At 40.6% G+C, this 11,738-nt stretch overlaps 1 pseudogene; it reads right to left on the bottom strand.

Annotated features, from left to right (window-relative positions):
* Positions 1 to 3,632: 3,632 nt before the first annotated feature.
* LOC114892062 lies at positions 3,633 to 10,588 on the bottom strand (annotated as a pseudogene).
* Positions 10,589 to 11,738: the final 1,150 nt, after the last annotated feature.

Genomic DNA, 11,738 nt, shown 5'->3' with positions numbered 1-11,738 from the left:
CTCTCATGTGGTCCTGTTGGCCAGGATATAGTCAAAGCCATTAATTCTGAGGTCTTGCTAGTCTTACCATCTTAAGTCTGTTTTCTCCAGGCCACAGAGAGGAACCCAGTGTCTGGGTCTAAAGACTGATTTGCACAAAAAGCAATGGATGCAAAAGAGAAAAATGGTTTATTCATAGTTTTAGAGCAATCAGGGACTTGAGACATCATCTGGTTTGGAGATTCCCCGACGTGACCGCTCATCAGAATCACCTGGAGAGCTTTTAAAATACAGATTTCTGGTCCTCATCCCCTGAGATGTTCTGGGAAGAGGATCTAGAAGATTAAGGCCTCCATATAGTTTTGATGCCTAGCCAGATTTGGAAACCAGTGATCTGGTCAAGCCTCCCTGAATTCTGGATGCATAAACTGAGGCACAGAAGGTTAAGTGACAGCTCAAGGTTGGCAGAGCAGCATCAGAACCCAGTGCTCCTGATGTCCCGTCTTCAGTGCATCTATATTAAACTATAGAAGTGCAGACGGTATTTTCAGCTGCCTATTTGATATCTTAAGTGACCTTTTATAGTTATAGGAAGCAGTGGAATAGTGAAGGGAAAAATAACTAATTGAAACCAAAAACGCAAAGGACTGTTGTGAGAACCTGGTGAAATGATAGGTTACTGCTTCATAAACCATGAAGTGGTATACCAATATACATATACAGAGTAGATGCAGGGGAGTAAAACTGTCATATGAAAAAAGTTTTTAAGTAAATAAAAGTAAAACTAAAATGCTTTAAAAGAACTTGATGGTGCATTAAAAGTGCTTCAAACTTTTTCCATCTCAGTTAGAGAGGCATAGTCTGCAGGTGAGCAGGACAATCTACAGGTGCTTTGTGTCTGTGGTTTGTGTTGTTCTCTAGGAACTGTGGACCAAACAATGAGACTTGAGTTCAAGGTCTTCTGTGTATTTGCTGCTTGAGCACTCTGAATCCCAATTCTACCCCTTATCAAATGAAGTGATTAAAGAAGATAAAAGTTTTGTTCTGGCTTTAATCTTTTGTGATGTTTTTTTCTTTCTGCTGACTTTGCAAATCTCTTTACCATCTTGATTTCTCATGTTTTCTAATTCTGCTTTGAGACTTTCCCCATTTTCATGTCATTTCCTATTATTTCTAGTTTTTAATCCAAGAAATAGTTATTAAACATCTTTTAAAATGTGGGCTTCCCTGGTGGCGCAGTGGTTGAGAGTCCGCCTGCCGATGCAGGGGACGCGGGTTCGTGCCCCGGTCCGGGATGATCCCACATGCCGTGGAGCGGCTGGGCCCGTGAGCCATGGCCGCTGAGCCTGCATGTCCGGAGGCTGTGCTCCGCAATGGGAGAGGCCACAGCAGTGAGAGGCCCGCGTACTGCAAAAAAAAAAAAAAAAAAAGTATTAAAATATGTTACTCTGCTAAGTATCTGGGATATAAAAATGAAGAGTATGGTGTTCCTGACCTTAAAAGAACTCACATTCTGCAAGGAAGAGAGCCATCTAATAACCACATTCTGATAAAATGTGATAAGAGCTACAGTTGTGACATATGTAAAGTATCATGCAAGCATATGGGAGGAAATGATGAATTCTTCCATGGCGATGGAATACACATGGGGATGTTGTCAAAGGTTTACAGAGGTAGGATGATTGGAGTGGATGTATAGAATGAGAGGTATTGGGAGGAGTACTCCAGGTGAAGTATGGATAAAAGTGTGAAAGTGCCTGGTGTGTTCTGGGAATAACAACTAAATCTAGAGTGGGGACTGCAGTTTGGTATAGAGTGTGGGGTACTTGGGTTAGAGAAGGAAACTTAAAAGGAAGACTCAGATGAGAAAAACATGATAAGTTACCGATTTTAGGAAGATTGCTGTGACAGCAATGTGGTTGTGTTGAAATGGGATAGAATGGAGAGGGAAACCAGTCATTGGGGCTTGTAAATAGTTATGGCTGTAGATGAAGACATCAGAAGTTAGACATTGACATCAGGGTTAGAGAGGAAGGCGGCTGTAAGAGAGATGAGCAGAGAGACTTTAACAAGTTCCTTCCTGAAATTAATTTAGCACATCCATTAACAACAAAGAAGCAAAGCTACTTGCATGTAGTCTTAGGATTTTTTCCTCTCTCTTTCTTCTCACCTCCCGTCCTCCTTTGGTTTTACTTTATTTCAAGCCTTTCCCTTTTTCAGAGAGATAAAATTAATGCCAGTTTCTAAAGGGTCATTCACTTCGTAAGGCCCTGTGCCATCTGGTTCCCCTTTATCTCTTTCCATTTCTCACTCCTCTTCAACTATGCTGGCTCCATTGCTCTTGCTCAAATGTGCTAAACACTCCCCCTCTAAGGGACTCTACATTTGTTCTTTCTTCTTCCTAAAATGCCCTTCTGCCATATATCTACATGGCTCAGCTTTCACTTTATTCAAGCTGACCTCAGGGTAATGGAGGTGTAAATCCCCTCCCCCGCTAGGATCTGACTGGCTAGCCATTCTTGCTCTTCCTCAATTAATCTCAGAGCCTTTTATTCTACGTTGGGGTTTGAATGCCTCTCTAGAGGAAAGGCTTTTCTACACTCAAATGGATCCCCAGGGGCTTTTTCTAAAGGAGCAAAAGGGGCCTGGGGAGGGTGTCTGAAGGTGAAGGTAGCAATAGATAGCTTCTTCTTCCCCTTTGTAAACAGTATTTTTGTATGCCATCCTCACATCTCAGGCATTATACATGGAAGTCCCCACATGTAGGGGATGGGAGGATTTCTGTTCCTCTCCAGAGTGGATAAGGGTGAGAGAAAGGTGTGTATTTATCGAAAATTAAATTTAATAACAAGTTTCTATGAAAAATCAAAGCTTTCCCTCTATGCTCCTCCTTCTATCCCCTGAACTGTTGTGTTTCCCTTTATACACTGACTCTACCTGACCTCTTGTATGTATATATTGTTTGTTGTCTGTTCCCACCCATTATAGAATATGAGCTTCCAAGATACAAGGTCTTTTTTTTTTGATCAGGCATAGATGTATTACTTTAGTTCAACCAGTACAGTCAGCACCAATACAAAACCACAATCATGTTTACAAGGCAAAAATTGTACAATAGCTCTGTATACTAAAATATTATCAATAATGCAGTTTGAGAATCAAAATATCAACTGGCTGATTTTGCTTTTATGATGCATACTGGTATCTTTTTCTAGCATTATAATGCCACTTAAAAAAATTTACCATTCTTTCAATATATTTTCATTCCTAGTACGCATAATTAGTTGGAAAATTCATTTAATTGGCAGTAAGGTGGGAATTTAGTCCAAAGTGCAAAGACCCATTTTGATGATCTGTGTAATCATAAAACATGCAGTGGTGAACTTTCAATTCATAAACAATTACTATTGTTCAGTAAAGATTATTATTGTAGTGGGCATAATCATGAGAACTTACTTTCACTTGATTATAAGCAGTTCTTACCATCAGATTGCTTATGGCATGCAAGAGGTCCAATAACTCTGCCAAGGGTGTGGCAACTACTCACCAGCATGATCAGCCCACACATTAATGGCTGCCTTGATTAAGCTTCAACACAAACTTAACACACTGCTGGAAAACCTGCCTCAACAGAGTCTCTAACACCTTCCTCACTAGCTAACCAGACATGGGTCATCATTGCTTGGCTTGACTTCTCCTGCCAGCAGCAAATTCATCACGACCTTTGTCAAATAGCTGCATGTTCCTCTTTTTCCCAGGGGGCGAGTACTGTGAAAGGAAGTCATGTCATCTTGTTTTTCAGCTTCTTTTAGTAGACTCTCATCTTTTTGAAATTCATGAAATGCTTCTTTCGCCGGTTTGTCTAGATCTACTTTGTCTTGAAATTCTAGCTCAGGGTTTCTTTCCCGTACAATGGGTACAACCATTAGTAACTCCACAACTATCTGTCTGTATTTTGGCTGGTGAATATTTCCCAACATGTCTTCAACGAGGAAAGAGAAATTCATCTCATACATGGTCATATCTGACAGGGTTGGTTGCTGGGGCAAATGCCTTCCGGCTACAATGATTCCATTGGGTGTGCGCTCCAGGATCTGCCACACTCAGTCATAGAACTCAGGGGGAGTTCTCTTCAAAGACCCATCGATCTGACACCTGTTCAGCCAACATCTTCCATTCCGTTGAGGCTGCAGAATACCCAAGAGAAGCTGTTTCACTTCACTAGGTGACATCTGATATAAGTCTCTGGCTGGCTTATTTCCACCACGGATCTGTAGTTCATACCCCATAGCATGGATTATCCACCCAATTCGTATTTTCAGCATGCCACGGGATAACTCCGGGTTATTGGAGATGATCCAGCCAATGTGAATGACCAGTTCTTGCTGAATGACCGACTCCCTCTCATCATGGGTATTACACTTGTAATAGATGATGTTCTTAATCACTCTTGGAGACAAAGGATTGAGATAACCTCTTCTTCATGTCCAAAGGCACCCAGAGTTACCTGTTTGCCCTGCACTAAAACATTAGTAATGGATGGGGCCAGGCTGTCCACTAGTTTACTTAAAAGACTTGTTGTATGGCGCACCACCAACCAACGTTTTTTGCTGCCAGCTCTTCTATAGACTCTCTCATTGTGATCAGAGACGGTACCTTCCTTTGTGATAAGTTGGGCCCTTCTCTTTTGAGCAGTATACCCAGCAGGATGGCTTGGCTAGCCAGACAACTACAGTCATTCAGTTTTTGAAGAATTTCATGGGTGGGTTTGTTTTTCCATTCAGTAATGGTGACATCTGGCTGCTGTTCTTGTTCAGGAGCATTGGAGGTGCTGCTTTGTCGTTTGACTTTTGAATGTTTGGGAACTTCTAGTTCCTCAGAACTCTTAAATTCTGGAAGCTCTTCTGTGTCACTATTCGTAAGAAGTCAAGTTGTTATACCACAGCTCCAGATATTAGTGTCTGTAGACGATCAACGTGAACTTTGACTCCTCCAACCACTCCTTTCTTAAAAGCTGCCAGCATATCTAATAAGGGATTGAATCGGCTACCTCTTATATTGTCTTCCCGGATGAGAACAAGGAAAAGTGGATGTCCATGCATTTTCCAGTATTGCTTAATAAACTGTAGTGCATTCTTTATGTCATCTGTCAGAAGTAAAACATCTTGAGACATGTAGAAATCACTTAGGTCAAAGATGATAGGGTAACAAACCACAGTCTTTCCTAGAATGCGATAAATCTTTGATGTACCGAGGCAGCCAATGGGCCTATCTGGCCTTCCGCAGAGTCCTGATTTTTCATTGATCCCCAGATGGAAATAAGCTTTCACAAGCTCCTTCTGGGCCCAGATCTGAATGGGTTCTACCTGTTGAGGAGTTTGAGTCTGAATACCATACGTGTTGAGGAAAACTTGAAGGCGTTGGCTTTCTGCTATGAGCGCTACATAAACAACCAAATCATTTTCCAGTGGGCCCTGATTGGAAAACCTCATGCTCACATTACGTTGATTCTGTAGTGGGACATAACGCTGAACAGGATCAATGTCTTCAGGACTAATTAATTCATCAGCCAGGAGTTTTGCGATGACATAAAGGGCTTGTCCCCAGAGAAACTGTTTTCCATCACGGCCACAGTTGCTAGGAAATCGCTTCTGACTACCAGGGTTTCTTTTTTCATATTCTACAAGATCAGCTGGCACAAAGTAGTACTTTGGTATGACAGGATAACCTGAGAGGCTTGTCTGCTCACCCCCCGGGGAGGGTGGGGGCTGGGAGCTGAGGCTCGGGCTTCAGAGGTCAGATCCCAGGGAAAGGACTGGGAACAAGGTCTTAATCCCCAGCTCCTAGAGTACCGTGTGGTTCATAGTAGGCATTCAATAAATATTTTTTAAAGAATACCTGTGCAGGCTGGATTTAATTAAGGACCTGATTAGAGTATTTATTTGTACTCATTTACTTTTATATGACGGTAATATTAAGATCGCTTCCTGGAATCCCAGGAATAAGATGGTAGGTTTTGTCTTCTTGGCTGCTTGATTTTTGTTGTCGTTGTTGTTCTTGCTTTCTTCATTCTTTAAATGCATATATGCACATAGATCAGAAAGATAATATTGGGTTGGCCAAAAAGTTCCTTTGGTTAATGAATACCCAAAGTTCTTGGTGAAAATGAAACATGTGTCTTTTATTTTTACTTAAAACCGAATGAACTTTCTGGCCAACCCAATACACATCGAAATATTTATTAACTGGTTGCTAGTTTTGCTTAAACTACAAAGTGTGAATGTGTGTGTGTGTGTGTTTATGGGTGTGTTGGTAGATGGGAAGAAGAGAGCGGCATACTGGGAATAGGTGTTTCTAAAGAAATTGCAGTGTCGATCAAGAATTTATGGACATATAAATGAAAAAGGCCTATAAAAGCACCTGTTAATTTTTCATTCAACAAGCATTTTTGAGCAAGAATGCAAGGCCTTAGCAGGGGGGTGAGTGGTGCACAGAATCCCTTATGTTAAAGGATTTACAGTATAGTGAGAGACACAGGCTTATATACCCTGAGCTATGCTACAAGACTGAGGGTACTAAATAAGACCTGCAACAGGAAAGCAAAGTGCTCACAGAGGAAGCAGAATAGAGACTTAAGTACAAACTAATAGAGGTGACTATATGACTATGTCACTTATTAGCTAAGGGATGCCAATAGTTAAGTGACAAGAGCATTTAAGGTTCATTAGGGAAGGCTTCAGAGGAGAAAGGAGGAAAGTGTGGCACCCACTTAATACATAGGGGAGAGTGACTATTTCCTGTGTGCCCTACTTCCTGACAGAAAGATGCTTCTCTTTCCAAGGCTGCCTCTTGTCAAATGAGGAGTAACCCTAGAGGATACGCAAATGGCTCTTTAAGTTCTCTAAACTCTTTACACGTTTCCTTGTGCATGAATACTGGAGGAAAGAGGTACTAGGTTAGGATATTTGTCTTCTAGAGAAGTAAACTAACAACCTGGCTAACTGTCTTATGGTATGGGGAACTTGCTGGGCAATTTTAACATTGTCAGCCAGTGCCTGGGAAGGAAGTCATGTGGGCCCTGACTCCCTTTGAAGACAGGAAAGCCAGAGGAAGGACATGGGTTTGTTTTACTATTCCCTCACCCCTACCCCCAGCCCTCAGTGTGAGAAAAGGTTATCATTTCTTGGCTTTCAAGGTTTTCTCTCAGGAAAATCTTTTCCTTTGTTCTATTTATGCCACAGACCCAGACAAAAGCACTCCGTACCGCAATTCTGGAACAGTGACACTCTAGTCACAGTGCATGGGGAGCTGAGTGAGTCAGCCTGACAGGGACTGGCTTACATCCTAATTATAGAAAGAAAACAAGATTGTTTTAGATTTATTAAAAACTGGAAGGTGCTATTGCTGCACATGAACAGAAAATCCTCGCCTCCAGTAACCCTTGATCTTGTTTTAACATAGAAACAGAAAGTGAGCTGAACTATACACTTGCCTGTCTAGAGGAAAGAATGCTTCCTCTCCTTAGCCTTGAGCTTCAGTGAATTAGAGGAATGAGTGAGAAATGAGGGTGTGAAAAAGAGGCTGGACACAGTGGTGCTGCCCACTGAATTATTTTCCATCTGGAGGGAAGGCCGTTGCTTTCAGTATATTCTTCAAAGGAAAAAAAAAATGGTAGTGAGCTCAGTCAAATTTAAATATTACCTTGTAATATATTTAATACTAAGGAAATGGACTTGAGTCACAGCACTGAGGGCTTGGGCAAGGCTCAGTGCATTGGGATGATCTGATGCATTCTGTCCTGTGTTTATCTGAACATCTGCTGAGAGAAAAGAGATTGGAGCAGCATGTTAGTCCTGACAGTGGTAGAGGAGGGAGCAGGATAGCACGGTATGTGTGTGTGTGTGGTGGAGGCAGGCATATCCACATGTACAGAAGACAGTTTAGCAGGTAGACCAGTTAGAGCACCAGAAGCTAGGCAGAGGCAAGGAATGATTCCCCTACAGACTTCAAAGGGAGCATGGGCCTGCTGACATTCTGATTTTAGACTTCTAGCCTCCAGAACTGTGAGATAATGAATTTCTGTTGTTTTAAACCTCCAAGTTTATGGTATTTTATTATAGCATCCCTAGGAATTAATATACAGTCACTCAGCTAGTAAGTGACAGAAATAGAATTTGAAACCTAGTCTATAATCCATATCCCATGGCCATTTCTAGATGGAGACATTGGAATGTTAGGCTGAATTTCTGTAAATATGGCTTTCCTGACAGTTGAAGTATATAGGCAGTGACTGGTAATCACAGGAGTAGATACAGTCAGGTTGGAAGTGGGGCTGGCTAAATTTGAGCAAGTAAGGATGAAGTTAAGGTGTATAGTTGTTCAGTCTTGCCTAGTTCTGCTTCATCCCACCTAGCCCTAATCCTCAGTCTGATTACCTGCACAGGGGAATAACGAGAGCTAAGTCAGTCCAATGGGTTAGGAAGAAGAAAGCAGAGATTGTTTTAACTTCAGAGTTGGAGGGAAAGGGGAGAGTAGTTGGATAACTCAGGGATTTCTAGGTCTGTTGTTGAGTTGCCAAGAGAAACTGTTATTTCCTTCTTTAGAGGTTCCTAAAATCACTCCTAAATTATTCACTGACTGCTAAATGTGTGTTGGGCACACTGGGGAGGTGACGACTGTAAAATAAATATAAGAGCCAATCCCAGTAATCAAGGCTGAAATCTGGGAACACAAAAATTAGTATATCTGAAAATATTAGAGACAGTAAAACTGTTCAGGTTCAACTATAAGTGTAATAGGAGTTCAGGAAGGGATGACAGAAAAAGATCCTCCTTTTATTTATTTTTTTCCAGCTTTATTGAGATATAATTGACATATAACATTCTGTATGTTTAAGGTATACAGTGTTTTGATTTGATACACTCATATATTGCAGAATGATTACCACCATACCATTAGCTAACACCTGCATCACATCACATAATTACCACTTCTTTTTTGTGGTGAGAACAATTTAAAATCTACCCTGTTAGCAACTTCAAGTATATAATACAGTATTACTAACTATAATCACCATGTTGTACATTAGATCTCCAGAACTTATTCTTCCAGTCCATGAATATGGAATATCTTTCCATTTATTTGTGCCTTCTTCAGTTTCTTTCAGCAATGTCTTATAATCTTCAGTGCACAGATTTTTCACCTCCTTGTTGAAATTTATTCTTAAGTATTTATTCTTTTTGATGGTATTTGTAAATGGGATTGTTTTCTTAATTTCTTTTTCTGATAGTTCATAGAAACACAACTGCTTTTTTGTATACTTTTGAGTCCTGCAAATTTACTGTATTTGTTTATTAGTTCTAGCAGGTTTTTTTTGTGTGTGTGGAGTCTTTAGGGTTTTCTACATATATAATACCATGTCATCTGCAAATGGATACAATTTTACTTCTTTTTCAATTTGGATGCTTTTTACAAAATTGAAGTACAGTTGATTTATAATATTATATTAGTTTCAGATGTATAGATAGTGATTCAGTATTTTTACAGATTATACTCCATTACTGATTTGTACCCTTTTAAATGTCAGTGTTTCCTAATGCTCCATCTTCAGATCTTCTTTACCCTCTTTATGTACTCTATGGCTGATCTCATGATGTCATCTACTGTCTGATTCCTCTGGAGTTGACTTTTATTCTGAATTTCAGATTTTATTTATAGCTATAACTGCAATCTTCTCACAGAAGAATTTAGAATCAGCCCAGAATCACCATTTCCTGGGTAGAGGGAAGCAAAGTGATTGCTGTATCCCAGATCAAACATAAAATATAGTAATAGCTGCTAACATTTATTGAGAGGCCTTCCAATCATTTGCCTACTTGGCATCAGACCTATTTCCAGCCCTTCCCCTTTCCCAGATAACTATATTTTCTGGACTCCCTTACCAACTGGCTTCTAGCACATTTCAGAAAATAAGCACTGGCGGAAGGTTGGAGGACTGGAGACAGGGTATATCCTCATCTTTATGTTTCCAGTAGGATCTCCGGAAATGGCTATGTCTTTCTCATGGTTCCGGCTTCTTCCAGCTCTTAGGTACTGTTAAAACTACCTCCTCCCTTTGCTTTCCAGTCCTATGGGGTAGAGAGACTTCCTGTACTTGTTAATTTCTGGATTGCTTCATGTTCCCCTGTTTAATCTTTCAGCACATCCAACATACTTGAAAACAGATTCCCAGGGTTTGGCTTCTCTGCCTGGATCCTGGTTGTTCTGAGTACTTTACATATATTACCTTTCTAATCTATATAACAGTTCTATGAGGTAGACACTATTATTTCCCAATTTTAGAAATGAATAAACCAAGGTAAATAGAGATTAAATGGCTTGTTGAAAGTCCAACAGAAAGTGGTGGCCTGAGCCTAAACTCTTGAACACTAAATCATGTTGCCTCTCATTAAAACAGAGTCATTCACCTTTGACTTCAAGCATTTCTAACTGAAGAATTCTTCCCTGAGTTCTGAGCTCCAGGGTCGTTGGCATCTTGCCAAATGTCTCTGGTGATGCTTCTATTTTTAGGAGAGCAAGTGGCCAAAGGACTGCTTATGTTATCCTCCATGAACCGCTAAGTTCTATTTTGCTTTCTCTAATTTATATGTTCCCCCCACCCCGCCTGCCATTTCTTCTAAAGGCCTCCTACCAGGGTCACTCACTGGGTTGTCTTGATCCCATCACTCAGTGCACTCAGTGTATCCAGAGGTTGCCTCCTGCTTTAGTTTTGCTCCCTGCCTCATTTCTGCCCTTTGCCAATTCCATTGGTACATAAGGACAGGTCAGAAATACATCACACAGGAACACACTGATTTTTTTTCTAACGATGAATTGAACGCTTCCCAGAAGAGCTTTACCATCTTTTTCAGCATAACTTTTTTATAAATACATACTGGCTCTCTACTTAGGATTCTATGAATATACTATCTAATTTTATATTTATTATAAATACCTATATTAATTTTTATTTTTTTCCCTTATAGTCCTCTTTGCTTGAAACGTCCTTTCCTTTATTTTCTTCCTGGTGAAATCATACTCATCTGGAGAGGTAAGATCTAGCTTAAATGCTATCTATTCTAGTAGTCTTTCATGACTCTCTCCCCTCCCCCCCTACCTTGTCCTTACCTAGATTGAATAAATCACCTCCTACCTTTTGGTTCCATATCACCCTGATCACCCCTCTGACCCAGTTCTCAGTGTGTGCATGTCTGTCTCCCAAATAAACTTGACAGTAGAGATCATATCTTTGCTTTTGTGTTTCCTGTCACCTAATACATGTTAAGTAAATTTGGGGGTTGAATCAGACCAAGCAGTTTTGTTGAAATCCACTTAGGAGACTTGTTGATGACAAGCAAACAATATTTAGTGAATGTTAAGCAGGTGAAACTATCTTCTTTATAGATCTGGCTTTTGTTCTTTTAATTTGATATGTTATAAATTGGGACACTTGGTGAGTTTAAAAAAAATTTTTTTAAATTAATTAATTAATTACTGGCTGCGTTGTTTCTTCGTTGCTGCTTGTGGGCTTTCTCTAGTTGTGGCGAGCGGGGCTACTCTTTCCTGCAGCACGCAGGCTTCTCACTGCGGTGGCTTCTCTTGTTACAGAGCATGGGCTCTAGGCACGCGAGCTTCAGTAGTTGTGGCACGCGGGCTCCAGAGCGCAGGCTCAGAAGTTGTGGCGCACGGGCTTAGCTGCTCCACGGCATGTGGGATCTTCC

Source organism: Monodon monoceros, unplaced genomic scaffold (genome assembly GCF_005190385.1).
Source record: "Monodon monoceros isolate NGI ecotype Baffin Bay Population unplaced genomic scaffold, NGI_Narwhal_1 Super_Scaffold_12, whole genome shotgun sequence".
In the NCBI taxonomy this organism is placed as follows: Eukaryota; Metazoa; Chordata; class Mammalia; order Artiodactyla; family Monodontidae; genus Monodon; species Monodon monoceros.
This window is presented reverse-complemented; position numbering and strand designations above follow the sequence as displayed.